This window comes from Ambystoma mexicanum, chromosome 9 (genome assembly GCF_040938575.1).
Source record: "Ambystoma mexicanum isolate Mex_15411 chromosome 9, UKY_AmexF1_1, whole genome shotgun sequence".
Classification (NCBI taxonomy): Eukaryota; Metazoa; Chordata; class Amphibia; order Caudata; family Ambystomatidae; genus Ambystoma; species Ambystoma mexicanum.
The window spans coordinates 171,975,175-171,992,715 of NC_090931.1; the positions used below are offsets into that span (position 1 = coordinate 171,975,175).

The 17,541-nt window shown below is 54.8% G+C and overlaps 1 non-coding gene across 1 annotated transcript; it reads right to left on the reverse strand.

Annotated features, from left to right (window-relative positions):
• Window positions 1-15,161: 15,161 nt before the first annotated feature.
• On the reverse strand, window positions 15,162-15,312 carry LOC138489902 (5.8S ribosomal RNA). Its single transcript, XR_011274993.1, has one exon. It is a non-coding gene; the product is annotated as a 5.8S ribosomal RNA (ribosomal RNA).
• Window positions 15,313-17,541: the final 2,229 nt, after the last annotated feature.

A 17,541-nucleotide genomic window follows, 5' to 3' on the forward strand; every position in this document is an offset into this window, starting at 1 on the left:
AGAACAGAGCCAGCGTGACACTTTAGAATGGACGATTACCTAAGACGAGGTACGTGCAGTGATCCAATCGCTACAACCAAATAAAGCCCTAGGCCCGGACGGGTACCCCGCCACATTCTATAAAGCATTCCATACCACATTAGTCCCATTAATGGCATCCCTGTTCAACTCCTTCTCCGATACGGGCCGCATCTCCCAGTCCATGGAGGAGGCCAAGGTAATCCTCTTCCCTAAGCCAAACAAGAAACAAACCCTCTGTAGCCTACCGCCCTACTGCCCTAATAAACCTTGATGCCAAAATCTTTACAAAAAATTCTAACATCTAGAATGGATAAAGTAATCACTGACCTGATCCACACGGATCAAGCAGGCTTTGTCAAGGGGCGACAAACGTTTGTCAACATTAGGCGAATATCCCACCTGATAGAGAAGTCAAACAGGGCAGTCCTGAGGGCAGGGAGTGTTAGCACTAGATGCAGAGAAGGCATTTGGCCGAGTCAAATGGTCATTCTTGTTTGCTACGATGATGGTTATGGGGTTTAGCCCGGGACTTGTCCACCTGGTCAAAGCCAACTATGCTGCACCACTTATCAGGCTGGCTATCAATAGGCATGTCTCCCAGGCGATAAGGATCACTATGGGTACTAAGCAGGGCTGCCCATGTCACCATTCCTGTACGCAAACTTTCTCGAACCCTTCCTAGCTAGAATTAGACAGGAGAGGGGAATAAAAGAGATTACATTCGGTGGGGAAGACCATAAGGCAATGGCCTTTGCCGACGACCTCCTAGTCGTGCTAACAGACATGGACACTTCCCTCGGGAAGTTAACAGCACTCCTAGGGGAATTTGGCAGAGTGGCAGACCTGAAGACCAACAACCAAAAACAACAGTAGATTAATGAAAACATTATTGGCTAATGCTTTCACTTTGGTTCATCTTGCGCTGGTCCAAGAATGTTACTTCTAGCGGCACAATACGAATGCCCCCGGCCGTCCCTCTTAACCACGGCCCCAGTTCCGAAAAACAATAAAATAGAACCAGTGTCCTATTACATTATTCCTAGCTTAAGTATTCAGGTGACCAGCCTGCTTTGAACACTGTACTTTTTTCAAAGTAAACGCTTCAGACCCCCAGGACGCTCAGGCAGGGGCTGAGACAGGCAGTGGTAGCTCGCCTCACGGCGGACCGCCAGCTCAATCCCAAAATCCAACTACAAGCTTTTTAACTGCAGCAACTTTAATATATGCTATTGGAGCTGGAGTTACCGTGGCTGCTGGCACCAGACTTGCCCTCCAATGGGTACTCGTTAAAGGATTTAAACATTGTACTCATTCCAATTACAGTGCCTCGAAAGAGTCCTGTACTGTTATTTTTCGTCACTAACTCCCGGAGTGGGGATTGGGTAATTTCGGCGCCTGCTGCATTCCTTGATGTGGTAGCCGTTTCTCAGGCTCCCTCTCCAAAATCAAACCCCGATTCCCCATTGCCCGTGGTCACCAAAGTACCATCGAAAGTTGATCTGAATGCATCGTCACGGTCACATGGATGTGCGATCGGCCTGAGGTTATTTAGAGTCACCAAAGCGGCCGGGCGAGCCCGGATTGGTCTTGGTCTGATAAATGCATGCATCCCGGGAGGTCCGCGCTCGTCGGCATGTATTAGTTCTAGAATTACCAGTTATCCAAGTAACAGATGGCACGATCAATGGAACCATAACTGATTTAATGAGCCACTTGCAGTTTCACTGTACCAGTCGTTTGTACTTACACGTGCATGGCTTAATCTTTCAGACACGCATATGCTACTGGCAGGATCAATGAGGTAGCCGCACCTGATGGAGGGTGGCAACGGGGGGAGCCACGCGACTGCCTCAGAGCCAACCTGCGCACTCTCTTGGGCTGTCTGCAGGACCCGAGCGCCAAAGAGCATCCCTAGACGTGTGCGTGTCGGGTGGACAGGTTGGACGGCGGCCGGGTCTGCTCAGCCATGCCACAGGGTGGGTGGGAGGGAGAGGCCAGGCACAACTTGAACCGGTAGTGGGGTTTGCCAGCACGCTACCGCTGGTATGGCGACAGAGGGGGTCAGCAGCCAACGTGTGTTCCGAACTGCTGGAGAAACGTGCTTGGTGGAGGAGGGGCCGCGTCGTGGCTTGCGAGGGGAACCCGTCTGATCTGACGACTGGGGAGCTGCCGGGCTGCTTAGCCTTCGATCTAGAGCTGCCCAAACGAGGGGGCCCTCCCCGAGGGAAGCAAACCCTTGACACGGTCCCAAGGCGGGTGGAAGCAAATTGCTTGAAACAGCCGAGGATGGCCAAGCAGTCCAACCCTAGACAGACCAAGTGCACCAAATCGATCCCATGGAGTGCTCGGAAGAGCACCCCCAGCAGGCCAGTCTCTGCTGGGGCATTGCGTGGGGCACGCCCCCCGGCTGGCCCGGGTTTTCACCATAGAGCCCGGGTTGGGCAACGAGAACCAAGAGGAGCGCAGACAGGTCCCTCTCACCCAGTCTATAGTAATCCGGAGGAAGGAGACTAAGTTTCGTCATCTGTGTACCCAAAGTGATAGAGCGGGACCTCTCGGCAAAAGCCTCGGGCTCCTTAGAGACCCAACTGGAGAAACATTTTAAACTGACGCCCATCAGAACTTCCAGAGCAGCCAAGCCGCCTGGTCCTTGCAGACATTCCTCTGGCCAATAACCAGATGGCCGGGCTCGGAGAGCGGCCATCTGGTAGGTCAAAGCATTCCAATGGGCCTGGATGGGAAGGGCCTTTGACCCCCCCACCTGACAAAGGACAGGGCACCGGCAGGTGCCCAAAGGCATAGGCCAGCACCAATCGTCATCCTCGAGCTCTGGCAAGGCCACCTTAGAGTTTTTCTCCCCCCCTCCACATAAGAGGTTTTTGATCCACCCTGGAGCTTATCCCTCTGGGGAGGGACAGTCGCCCCACATATGAGACAGGTACCCAAGGCTGGGTGCTTGGGGGGACCAGTACCCCCCCAGCCATCCTGGAGCTTTAGCAGGGCCCATTTAGAGCTTCCCCTTCCAGGGTTCCCCACAACTACCGCAAGGCTTGGGGACTCCACCCACACGCACAAGGCTGGCACCCAAGGCCAGTGGGGGCAGCAGCCCCAGCCACCGTGGAGCTCTGGCCCGGGCCGCCTTAGAGCTTTGCCCGCCACATTAGAGCTTTACCCTCCAGAGAGGGACAGGGCTCCCCACAATCACCACCAGGCTTGCGGACAGTCAACCCAGACGTGAGACAGGCACCCAAGGCCAGGACACCCCCGCCGCCAGCCACCCTGGAGCTTTAGCAGGGCCCCTTTAGAGCTTTTCCCTGTGGGGAGCGATGCGACTACCACTGGGCCCGGGGGCTTTCACCCTGGAGCTCTGGCCTGAGCTGCTCCCACAACATTAGAGCCTTTCCCTCCAGGACTAACCCACAAACACTGTGGAACTCAGGGCCGGCCACTGCGAGAGCATTTACCCCCATGCGGAGGAAAGGGACCCGCTCAGGGCGCCCCTTGACACACGCACTTCGTCTTGGACCTGACCACAACTCGTTGATACTTGCCAGAGGACCGGGAGCAACCCACGAACGCCATTGAACTAAAGCCGGTAATTGCGCCACGGCCGCCCTGAAGGCCGCAAGGTGGCACTTCCATGCCAACCGTTGACAAATGCAGGAGTCAGCCGTGGCAACCACAACTCGGGCCATCTGGGCCTACTCCCCGGGCCAGATGGCCCAGCGGCCGTACCTGCCCCCACCGCCCAGGGGCACAGGCTTAAGGTACCACCCCGCGTGCTCTGGGGTGGGTGCTTAAGCTGCTGCCTCTCTCCCCCGCCCTGGATTTAAGGCACCAACTCAGCGCTCTCGGGCCGGGGAGACACTTCCACGCCGACTATTAAGCTTACGGAACCCGACCGGAGACAAATGCAGGAGTCAGCCGCAACTCGGGCATCTGGTCCACCAGCCACAACTTGGGCCATCTGGGCCTACTACCAGGCCAGGTGGTCCAGTGGCCAGCCGGGCCTGCCCCAACCCCACTTTCCAGGGGCACAGGCTTTAGCCCCAACCCCGCGCCCTGGGGTGGCTGCACCCTCTCTTCCCCTGCCCTGTTTGGGGGCTTAAGGCACCACATCGAAGGCCCGGGCCCAAGGCCATCTGGTCTGCCAGGCTGACCAGGAAAGGTGAGAAGAGTGCTCCCCGCCCAGCCCGCACACCCCCGCAGGTGCGCCCCTATGGTGGGTGGTATTTTCCTGTGCACCCCGCATGCCCCAGGAGGAAGGCTGGAGAACCTTGGCGGTGCTGCCACCTTGCAGCAAAATCTTGGCTCAGAGGATGACTTCCAATAGATCACAGCAACGTAGCTGCTCTGCTACTTACGAAACCCTGAACCAGAATCAGGTTGTCGATGAATGATTTAGCACCAGATTCCCACAAACATGCGGTGCACTATGGGTGAGAGAGGTGGCCCCCATTCTGTCCACACTCAAGTCCTGAGGCAAGTTGCTCTCCACACCGGCCCCAAGGCCGGCTGTCCTAAGTTAACTGATGCTCGACAGCGCTGCAGTATCACGGTCTGGGGTGGAGGGGGGGGGATTTTGAACGTAGAGGCGTTCAGTCATAATCCCACAGATGGTAGCTTCACCCCATTGGCTCCTCAGCCAAGCATGCACACCAAATGTCTGAACCTGCGGTTCCTCTCGTACTGAACAGGATTACTATTGCAACAACACATCATCAGTAGGGTAAAACTAACCTGTCTCACAACGGTCTAAATCCACCTCACGTTCCCTATTAGTGGGTAAACAATCCGATGCTTGGTGAAATCTGTTTCACAATGATAGGAAGAGTCGACATCGAAGGATCAAAAAGCGACGTCGCTATGAAGGCTTGGCCAGTTATCCCTGTGGTAACTTTTCTGATACCTCCTGCTTGAAAAAGTCAGCAGGATCGTGAAGCCCTGCTTTCACGGTCTATATTCATACTGAAAAATCGAGATCAAGCTAGCTTTTGCCCGTCTGCTCCGCGGGAGGTTTCTGTCCTCCTTGAGTTCGCCTTAGGACACCTGCATTATCCTTTGACAGGGTGTACCACCCCAGTCAAACTCCCCACCTGCCACTGTCCCCGGAGCAGGTCGTGCCCGGCAGGTGCCGGGTGCTTGGAGCCAGAAGCGAGAGCCCCATGGGGCTCGCCCCCCGCCTCACCGGGTAAGTGGAACAACATTATTTCACCAGCGGCTCGAGGGCCTCCCACTTATCCTACCTCATGCCTCTTCACAGTGCCAGACTAGAGTCAAACTCAACCGGGTATTCTTTCCCCGACGATTCTGCCAAGCTTGTTCCCTTGGCTGTGGTTTCGCTAGATAGTAGATAGGGACAGTGGGAATCTCATTCATCCATTCATGCACATCACTAATTAGATGACGAGGCATGTGGCTACCTTAAAGGTCATAGTTACCCCATCCGTTTACCCACGCGTCATTGAATTTCTTCACTTTGACATTAGGAGCACTTGGCAGAAATCACATTGCGTCAACACCCTCCACAGGCCTTTGAAATGCTTTGTTTTAATTAAACAGTCAGATTCCCCTGGTCCGCACCAGTTCCAAGTCAGCTGCTAGGTGTCGGCCGAGGCAGAATGCCGGCCCTGAACCCCCAGAGGAAGAACAAGATTGGCGAACACTGCAGCTGGGGTGATCCCCAGGAAGGGACCGGCTCGCATCCAGAGGCTGACTTCCCGTACCTACATTGTTCTGACATGCCAGAGGTTGTCCGCCTTGGAGACATGCTGCGGATATGGGTACGGCCTGGCGCGAGATTTACAAAATCTCACCTAGATTTTTAAGGACCAGCGGGAGCTCACCAGACGCTGCCGGAACGGCGACGCTTTGCAAAGCTCGGGCCCCTTTCTCGGGGCAAACCCATTCCAGGGTGCCCTGCCCCTCACAAAGAAAAGAAAAGAACTCTCTGTGTGGCTGGGGGCGTGGCTACAGAGCCATATAGGAGGACGTGTTTCCAAGGAGGCTCCTGATGATCCTGAAATGATCCGAGAAAATGTGACACATTGAAACCATCCTGGTCTGAATACATCGTTTGCCCGAGTTCATGAACTAACACTGCCCAACTGGAGCTGGAGATGGTGAGGATCAGCGCTGTAATGCGAGTGAAATCAGCCGGAAGAATTTTGTGGCGGTGCGCTTGTGAGGAATCTAAAATGGCGATCCGCCAACAACAAAGAGATGTGGAGGACAGCTGACTCGCGAGCAGCCCGTTGTAGGAGAGAGCGCTGCGCTCAGATCGGGTCTGCCTGAGACCTGACGGAGGCACACAGGGGGACCCTGATTAGATGTGATAGCAGCTCCTAGCAAAACAGATGCCAGCTTAATCATATTACCCTTTGCAACGTGTATAAGTTCACGCATCCAACGGGGACAAGGGAGTTGATCTTGTAATTGCAGCACAGGGCAGGGTCATGCAGAGCGCTGACCCTGCAAACATGGAACTATTGCATGGTGGAATGTGGAACCAGTAACTAGAATGAACCGGTGGCGACCAGAGCACTACTGACTTATATTGAACTAACTATCACGTTGCCAAGCAATTGTTTGAATGGGCTGCGATGCAGAGCTTGGATAGCGCATTCAAAATGGCGCCAATGCGCGCGTGTACATAGACGCAGGGAGCTGCCCGGTACGCTGTGCACCAAGCGGATCGATCAGAGGGAGGCGAGGCTGGGAGCGTCCGTCTCCTTTAACGAGGTGATGGGAGGAGAGAAAAGAGGACCGTTGCTGCTCACAGACAGCTGATAAACTGAAAATCCCATGACACAATAAACCCAGCGGCGCACCGTGAGACGAAGAGGCGCAGGCACACATCGGCAACCCAACCTGCAACAAACTCCACTAAACCATCCTGTGGAGGCTAGAAAACACAATAGCACAACGAAGAACAAGACATGCCTATGATTGATTTACGAATGCTGATCCAGCCACCCGAGCGGCACAGACAGGCTTAGACAGAAACATAGAGACTTGCAGCCGCCTGAAGTGGGAACAAAGAGAGGCAGACATCGTGCCCGAGGTGGCCGCAAGAGGTAACTGCAGATGAAGGTGTATGGGGTTGCCCCATGAAAGTGGGGACCAGCAGGAGTGGCCACCTGAGCTCGCAGAGCCACACCAGCGCCAGGCAGACAGCCCGGGGAGCTAGATCGACTGGGGCAGGGTCCTTAGTCCTGTGAAGGCTGAATGAACCCACATGGGTACATGGGAGGACACAGTCCATTCTAGAAAGAGCGGAGGTCGCTGGAGAACACCCCTGAAACGATCAGGCCGGGCCTAGACATTTTGGGCAACTTAGCACGTTCTAAAAGAGGACAGCACGTTTTGGGGCCGACGCACTTTACCCTGACGCAACAAGATGTCCAACAAACCCATCAGACAGAAAGGCAAGCAGCCCACACTGGATGATTTTGCCAAAACACCACCAGGTGCAGAAGGGGCCAGGAAGAAAGACAGGACCCCCGCTGGGGGCCCAGACATTATGGGCAAACAGGAGGTACTTGCGGCGTTTGCGGACCTGAAAGTGGCCTTGGAGACCAAACTGGGCCTGGCAATCAGTGAATTGAAAGCTGTACTTGAGCTCAAAGTTGGGGCGGTGCAGGAGGACGTAAATATTCTCCGGCCAGATGTACGATTGTTGGCTGAGCGCACGGAGGACCTGGAAAAAGAGGTGGCCCCGAACACAGCAACCTGTGCTGCCCATAAATCTGAACTTCACGCCTTGGTACAACGTGTGGGCAATCTGGAGAGCAGGTCGGAAGAGGCGGAGGGACGCGCCCGAAGGAACAATATTCCCATTGTCGGAAAGAGCTGAGGGAACTAACCCTACGAATACATCGAGTCTATGCTATTACAGGAGATAACCGGGGGAGCTCTGTCCTAGGGGTTCGCTGTAGAGAGGGCACACAGGGCCCTGATGAGGAAGCCACCGCCGGGGAACCCTACCGCCCCCCCCCCCAGGCCGGTGATAGCGAAGATCCTAAACTACCGGGACCGGGAAAAAAATCCTTGAACACTTTCGGAAGGGCGGCACGATACAAAGAGGTGCTGCGAACATAACGGCATACCCGGATTATACCTTGCAAGTACAGCGCAGCCGCATGAACTTTGGGTCCGTGAAAAGAAGATTGCGGGATGCAGGCCAAAGGTACATGCTGCTTTTTCAAGCTAAACTGAAGGTTTTCTACAAGAGCAGAACCTTGTTTTTTGACACCCCAGAGGACGCCGTTGGGATGGTTAGATGCGCAGAGCTGTCCCCAGGAACCGGACATCCAGGGAGCAGAAGGTGGAGATAAGTAACATGCATCGGAAAAGCGCCCTAGGTGCTGCAGCTCATGACAATGGGACTTGAATATAGCATTGCATATTCCCGGCAGAGGAGTGTGTTCAGAGCTACAATTATAAATATAAGACAGTGGCACTGGAAACCTTGATATAGATATAGGAGCTATACGGAGAATGACCTCACACCCCCACAGCGAATAGTTTAGTTAGGTCACTGGTAGTTCGGTAACACCCTGCTGGGTTCTGGGCTGGGGCCTTTTAGGGCAGAACCAAACGCAGGGGGGCCCGAGATCCAGGGATGGAGCTGGGCTCTTTTTGGAGTAGACGAGGGGGGGGAGGTGGGAGGGTGAGAGGGGTGTGCAGTGGTTTGAAGTTGGGGGATGGGGAGTTGGAGGGAAGTTTGATGGGAGGGAAAGGGTATTGAGCCAAAATGTGACCCTTAAGAGGCGGGATATCATGGTGATGGCGCCAGGGTGCCTTACAGTGGTTACCTGGAATGTCAGGGGCCTCAACAGCTATCTGAAACGTAACAAGGTGATGATGTATCTGAAAAGGATGAAGACCGACATAGCATTATTGCAAGAGACCCACCTCACTAGGGAGAAATTGGAGGTGGTTAAGAAGAAGTGGAGGGGGTGCCTGGTGGGATCCACATACTCGGCCTACGCTAGAGGAGTTATCATCTGGGTGGCGCCGCAGGTGCCATTTCAGCTGCTTCAGGTCACGGGTGACCCAAATGGCAGATTGACTGTTGTGAAGGGTATATTGGAAAACCGAGAAGTGTGTATTGTAAATTTATATGCCCCTAACCAGGACACAGCGGCTTACTTTAGGACCCTGTACTGTAGAGTCGGCCCTCTGCTGGGTGGTGGGATTATTTGGGGAGGTGATTTTAACTGTGAACTTAACCCTAATGTTGACAGATCGGATAGTAAGATAGACATACCAACCCCAGCAGCAAAGGTGCTGCAGGCCCTCCCGAGGGACTTCGACCTAGTGGATGTCTGGAGGCAGTTGCATCTAGTGGATAGACAATACTCGCACTATACGGCACCACACGCCCTTCACACAAGATTAGACTATGTGTTCACCTCCACAGAGTTGGCAGGAGAGATGGAAGGTGCGGAATACAAAGCTAGGGTGCTTTTGGACCACTCCCCCCTGGTCCTGGAGTGGCGGCATCAACCTCCCAGGGCACGGATTCCCACTTGGAAACTCAGAGCCGAGGCTCCGCAGGACCCGGGATTCAGGGAGGATTTAAGAGAGGCGATCACTGAGTACTTCGAGATAAATACTGGTAGTGTAAGCTCTATGGGAACTGTTTGGGAGGCGTTTAAGGTGGTTTTGCGGGGGGTTGCCATTTCGAAGCCTAGGGGGCTCCATGGGGGCATAGAGCAGAGTGGAAGGGAATTGAGGAGGAGTTGGAGGGCAGGATGCGTACGGAAGGCACCGCTGATGAGGACAGAGACAGGATAAGGCAATTACAACAGGCCAGTGGGGACTGCTGGGACAGGTTATGTAAACTAAGCTATAAGAAATACGTGGAGAGACAGCACGCAGGGGGAGATAAGCCGGGCAGGTTTCTGGCCTGGCTATACAAGAGTGAGACGCCGCGAACGGTGATCAGGGAAATTAAAGGCAAGGGAGGGTGGACTCAGAATACCCAGGAGGGGGTGAATGAGGAGTTCCTGAGATTCTATAAACATCTTTATGAGGACCCAGGTGGCCCTAGAGACCACGAAATTCGGGTAAGATTGGAGGACATGGGCCTACCCACCTTAGATGAGGCAGAACGCGCAGATGTAGATGCCCCTATTACGATGGAAGAACTCGAACTAGTGGTTCGCTACTTGCCCACCTGTAAGGCCCCCGGGTCCGATGGGCTTCCAAGTGAATTTTATAAAACCTATGAACAAGAGTTGCTTCCCCCGCTGCTGGCCATGCTTAACCAGTCGTATGAGCAAGGCAGGCTACCAGAGACCCTGCGAGAGGCGGTGATTATCCAGCTTCTGAAGCCGGGCAAGCCTATCACTGATTGTGGGTCGTACAGGCCCTTATCGATGCTCAATCAGGTTAGTAAAATCCTCACTGCTGTACTGGCAAATAGGCTTAAGGCTGTCATTGGTAAACTGATACACGCCAACCAAACGGGCTATGTCAGGAACATAACTGATAATCTCAGAAGACTGCATCACATCCTTGACCAGACAAAAAATGACCCAGGTGAACTGGCAATAGTTTCACTAGACGCGGTCAAGGCCTTCGAGCCAGTGAAAAGGCCCTAGTTGATCGCGACCTTTAAAGGCTATGGAATGGGACCGGGGGACCTCAGGTGGGTGACAATGTTATACAGCTCCCCGATCGCCAGGGTCAAAACGGGTGCTATCATTTCGGACAAATGGTAACTAAGCAGAGGCACTAGACAGGGCTGCCCGTGGTCGCCCATGTTATACATATGGGCACTGGAGCCATTGGCCACCTGCCTGAGACAGCAATACGAGGAGATAGGTATTCGCACTGCGGATGGCATGCACCTTGTTTCTTTATATGCGGACGACATACTGTTATATTTATGCTACCCAGAAGAGAACATGCAATATATTCTAGACATGATGGAGCAATTTACCGTTCTCTCTGGCATAGCGGTTAACCCCAAAAAGTCTAGCGTGTTCCCTCTGGGGAGATACAAGCTTGTCTTGCCCAGGAGTCTGCCAGTGTTGCCGATTACCCTGGCACACAAAGTCGTTCCAATATCTCGGAATTGACATATACCATATGGCAGAAGAACATGCACGCAACACGGTTAAAGCAGTAGAAGGAATTAAGAACAGCATGGGATTCTGGTCCAGGTTACCCCTGGCTATGGTGCGGAGGGCTGCTCTGCTAAAAATGGTAGTTTTGCCCAGACTGTTGCATTTCTTTGTTAACATCCCGCATGGGAACCCGAGGCGCTTTTTCGCTAGCCTCCATAGCCTGTGTAGGAGCTTCATCTGGGGCAACTCCAGGAACAGGGTGGCCCTCTGGAAACTACAGAACTCGTGTGAAAGGGGAGGGATCAACCTGCCAAATTTTGAGCTATACTATCTGGCAGGGCAGCTGCAGTACGTAGCAAGATGGCTGTCTGGTGAGGAGACGGCAGAAACCAGGCTGCTGTGCAGGGAACTGCTCCCCTTCTTTCACAAAGAAGTGGTGTGGCTGTCCAAGTCGAGGGTCCGGGGGATGGCGGGGCTGCTGGTACTGGGATGGGAGATATGGCACAGAACGTGGCAGATTGCGGGACACCTGGTTCCGTACTCTATGCAGGTGCTGCTTGCAGCACTATGTGGAGAGGATCCCCAGCTGATACAAGGGGTCCGCAAGTACTGGCAACCAGTGGGCCTGGCCACCCTGGGAGACATATGGCTGGAAGGGGAGGCATTAGAGTTCCCGAACCTGATCGAAGATACTGGGGTGCATAAAGGGCAGTACATAACTTACACCAGAATTGTCAAGAGATTACGAGTGAAGTGGCCAACAGAGGTGCTCACCGGACAACCGGATGCCACCATGGAGGATATATATGATATTTCAGAGGGTGGGCATGAGATTTCCCGCATATACGAGCTGTTGGGGTCCAAGGTGGGGAAGGACTTGACCAAACAGACAACTTTGGGAGGATGAGGTGGGAGAGCCCATGTCGGATGGGCTCTGGAAAAGAGCCCAAAGATATCATAAAAAAGTGTCCCGGAACGCAAGGCTCCAGCAGATCCAACTATATGTATGTCACACAGAGCATAGCTCACCCCCAGTAAGATCGCTAGGTTTGGTGGACATACGACTCAGAAATGCCCTAGGTGTGGGTTGGAGGAGGCTGGGCTACTCCACATTTTTTGGGCCTGCCCTGAGGTGGGGCGGTTTTGGCAAGAAGTGAAGGCACGCTTAGCAGGAACCGGTATTACACTGGAGGTGGAGTCAGCCTGGGCATGCATGCTGGGGGGATTCCCTAGGCCACGTAACTTAAAGCACATAATCAAAATGAAAGATTTAGCATATGTCCTGGCCAAACGAAGGATAGCAATGTGCTGGAAGGCAGCACAGAGGCAGAGGATAGAGTTGTGGTGGGCTGACCTCTTAAAATGGGCAGAGGCAGAAACGGCTGTTTGGTGGGACACGGTTTGTAGGGGAGGGGAGGAGGAGGTAGGACCCCTAATTGAATGGAGGCAGCTGGTGGCTACCATGAGTGGCCCCCCCAGTCTGATCAGAGCGATGATAAAACGGATAAAGAGACAACGATAAACCCGCCTGAAAAATCACAGGATGATGACATGGACATATTGGATCAAGTTAGGGGGGAGGGAGTTTCATGAGACTGGACAATGCTGATTGTAACACTCTGATGCTGAATCTGATGATGGAAGTCCCAAGAATTGTGTGTTATATAAAATAAAAATTGTTTTTTCCAAAAAAATAAAATAAAAACTCTGTGCGGCTATCGCCGGCTTCTCTGGGATCATTTGCATTGCCGCACTGGACGCCGCAAGGGCGCCCGTCCCTGCCACTCTGGATTTGGGGATCTGAACCTGACTTCCTGTCGATCGGCTGAGGGCAATGTAGGCCATAGCCCATCCCTTCCGAACGGCGCTCGCCCATCCCTTAGGACTGATTGACCCATGTTCAACTTCTGTTCACATGGAACCCTTCTCCACTTTATTCTTCAAAGTTCTCGTTTTAATATTTGCTACTACAACCAAGATCTACACCTGCGGCGGCTCCACTCGGGCCCTCGCCCCGGGCTTCTGTGCGTACTGCAGCAGCCCTCCTACTCGCCTGACTTAGCCCCCGCGGCTCTCAACGCAGGCCTGGTATGGGCCTGATGCTCCAGGGCCATCCATTTTCAGGGCTAGTTGATTCGACAGGTGAGTTGTTACACACTCCTTAGCGGATTCCGACTACCATGGCCACTATCCTGCTGTCTATATCAACCAACACAGTTTCTGGGGACTGATGAGCATCTGCATCATGCGCCTTAACCCCGGGTGCGGTTCATCCCGCAGTGCCTGTTCTGCTTACCAAAAGTTTCCCACTGAGCACTTTCATACAATACCCGGCTCCACGCCAGCAAGCCGGGCTTCATACCCATTTAAAGCTTGAGAGCAGGTTGAGATAATTTTGGCCCCAAGACCTCTAATCATTCGCTTTGCTAGATAAAACTGGGGTTTCCGTGCGCCAGCTATCTAGAGTGAAACTTCGGAGAGAACCAGCTACTATATCATTCGATTAGTCTTTTGCCCCTATACCCAGGTCGGATGACCGATTTACACATCAGGACCGCTACGGACCTCCACAAGGCCGAGTTCACCATCTTTCGGGTCCTATCACACACGCTCATGCATCATCTGTGACAGAGTGGGTGAGACTGGTCGGTGGAGAGCCCACCGCGACAGGATGCCACTGCAATCGCCGGGCACCAGCCCTCAACATCATTACATCACAGGGTTTCATTCAACCCTCTGACTCGGGCAGGCATTATATTCTTAGTCAGTGTTTCCAGACAGGTCGGGTGGTTAACCGACCCCTGGCGCCCTTTGTGGGCCTCCCCGCCCGGCAGCACGACGTGGTTGGGTTGTATTGAGGGCAGTCCACCAGTCACATCGGGAGCCCCGTCTCCCGTGGCCACTCTAGCAACCCCCAAGAGGGGCCAGGACAGATGCCGGATAAGGGCCCGGTGGTGGTCTATCTCCCTCAGCCCCGTGGACACAGCAAAACTGCTGTCAGGGGGCTGTAACACTCTCTGCTGGAGCAAAGAGCCACCTGCCCCCTGGGGCCTTCCCAAATGCACCCTGCCGGGGCTGGATGCCCCCGGGCCGCAGACCCGCAAGGGCCTCCACCGTTCCAGGTGACCAACCTGCCTGCCGTGTTGAATCCTGTGGGTGGACTGCACAGACCCCACCAGTTTACCGCTCAACCGTTTCACACCCTCTTGAACTCTCTTCAACTTTCCCTTACAGTACTTGTTGGTCACCAGTCTCGCGCCCGTATTTAGCCTTAGACCTAGTTTACCACACGCTTTGGGCTGCATTCCCAAGTAGCCTGACTCCAAGAAGACCTGATCCCGGTGTGCAAGAGGCCGCTATCGGCCTAACACCATCCACGTGGGGAGACTCGATCAGAAGGACTTGAGCCCCCTGAGTGATGCCGGGGAGTCGGTCTTCTGTACGCCACATTTCCCACGCCTGCTGCTGAATGGGGATTCGGCACTGGGCTCTTCCCTTTTCACTGGCCGTTACTGAGGGAATCTTGGTTAGTTCCTTTTCCTCTGCTTAGTAACATGCTTAAATTCAGCAGGTCACCATGTCTGATCTGAGGCCCTGGTCGGGGAGCACAAAGCTCAGGGCAGCTGGCCTCGGGCCCGTATGGGGGGTTGCCCCTGCCCTTGGCGCAGGCGAGTGTATTCTGTCCCAATCTGTGACCGAAGCCCACATGGTCACGAGGTCCGTGCTCCATGGTCACCCTGCGCCGGCAGCCGTGGGACACCAAAGACAGCCACACACAGCATGGCCAGGTGCCCCGGGGTAGGGTGAAGGTGCGCCAGGCTTTTTTAAAGCCTGCTGCCGCCGCCACCACATCCGGGGCGCATCGGCCACCCGGCCCTCCCGAATCCAGCATGAGGTGGGGAAACTGGGGAAACCAGGACACGTCGGCAATGAGCTTGCGCGCCAGATCCAAGGATCCAGCGACGGTGCTGATAGGGGTCTGACCTTAGGGGGTGAATGGAATGGGTGCGACAGCCCCAGCCACGCCCCTGGGAGTGAACCCCAGGGCGATTGATGTACAAGCGACCCTCATACAGGCGTAGTCCCGGGAAAAACCCAGTGCCACATGGTGCTTTCGAAGTGTTGATCAATGTGTCCTGCAATTCACACTAATTCTCGCAGCTAGCTGCGTTCTTCATCGATGCACGAGTCGAGTGATCCACCGCCAAGAGCCACAGGCAACTTTTTTTGTCCTAGACGTCGGCCTGACCCTGCCGGTGCAGGAGAGGTTGGGGGAGGCAGCGCTGGCTGTGGCAGGACAGCCCAGCTCCCTGTCTAGCTCGGCCGAAACCATTGTGGTTTCAAAAAAATAAAAAATAATAATCCAGGTGCTCAGCCTGACCGCCAGCTGCAGCAGCACAGCGCTTCCCAGGGGGATGGAGGTAGGCCGCTAGAGTCTTCAAACCCCAGCCCGGCCGCATAGGACCCAGCTCCAGGTACCTGGGCAAGAGGGAAGGTCACCCACTGTGCCAGCGGGCCTGGCCATTGCTCACACACAGATGTGGGCGGCTGGAACCTTGGCGCTCACCGTCAAGTGAGCCAGCTGCACCATGGCTCATGCCTGGCTTGCCCGGGTGCCTGTCTGCCTGGGGAGGCACCCCTCGAGAGCAGTCAGGTTTCCCTCGGCTCCCTGGCTGCCCCCACTCAGGGCTTCCCTGGTGACCGGGGTGTGCCCACCAATGCCCAGCCGCTGGCAGGTCAGAGAGAGGAGTGTGCGCCCCCCGGCCAGCGCAGATGCGGGCTCAGTGAGGAGAGAGGGCTGGTTGACCACGCGCACCGGACCGCTCTGCGAGAGGTGCCCCGGGCTGTGGGTGTGCACGTCTGGGATGCAACCGAGGTCGGGCCCACGGCTCTTCCTCCCGCTGCTCTGCTGTTAATGATCCTTTATGCCCCCACCCACAAGCAGAAACCATTCACACTCAAATGCCCCATTTCTCCTTCCAAACACGTTCCAGATTCAAATGCCACCTCCCTCCTGACCTACATGCCACCATCCCTCCATCCGAACCCACACAAAGACACCAACATCCGTCCCTCCATACCTACACCAAGATGCTCCACCCCTCAGAGCCACACCCATATGCTTCATCTCTACCTCCACACTCAGATGGCGCCATTCGCCCTCTCTCTATACCCACACCCGATTACCCCATCCCTTCGACACACACATGCTCCCACCACTCCAATAAACCAACATCCTTCTCTCCAGACAAACATACCCCATCCCTTCATTCACACTCAGATGCCCCCTTCCTTCCCACCAGAGCGCTCCAGCCCTGACCCACATGCTCCACCATTCCCTGACATGCTCCCATCATATGCCCATTCCATATCAACAATGCCCCCTCCGATCCAGACTCCACGATGCACAATCCCTTCCTCAAGACCCATACCATGATGGCCCATGCTCCCTCCACACAGAAAGATGCCCCTATCCGTCCTCCTACCAATGAGCCCCAATCCTTCCCTCCAGACCCACACCAATGTGCCCCATCCCTCCCTCCAGATGCACATCAATGTGTCCTGTGCCTCCCTTCATACCCAAAGCAATGTCCCCATCCCTCCCTACAGACCCACACCCATGTGCACCATCCCTTCCTCTCAGAACCACACCAAGATGCCCCATCCCTCCCTCTAGACCAATACCATAATGCACCATCCTCCCTCCACATAGCAAGATGCCCCTTGCATCAGATGCCCATGTGCCGATCCTGAATCACATGCAGATAGCCCCAGCCAACCCCCTCTAAAACCACCCATCCTAGTATGCCCCCATCCGCCCAGACCCACACTAATGTGCCCCGTCCCCTCCTTCCAGACCCACACCAATATGCGATCATCCCTCCCCAGACCAATGTCCCCATCCCTCCCATCAAACCCACACCAATGTGCCCCCAACACCTCCCTACAGAGCCACACCAAGATGCCCAGTCCAACTTCCCAACCCACACCTAGATGACCCATGCCACCCTCCAGACCTACTGTGCCCCATCTCTCCCTCCAGAAAAATGCCCATATGCCCCATCCACTTCCCTCCAGAGCCATACCAATGTGCCCCACCACCTCCCTCCAGAAACACACCAATGTGCCCTCACCACCTCCCTCCAGAGCCACACCAATGGGACCCGACCACCTCCCTCCAGAGCCACATCAAGATGCCCGTCCCACTTCCCAACCCACACCTAGATGACCCATGCCACCGTCCAGACCCACTGTGCCCCATCTCTCCCTCCAGAAACACACCCATGTGTACCATCCCTCCACCCAGATCCACACCAATGTGCCCCCACCACCTCCCTCCAGATCCACACCAAGATGCCCCATCCAACTTCGCAACCAACACCTAGATGACCCATGCCACCCTCCAGACCCGCTGTGCCCCATCTCTCCCTCCAGAAACACA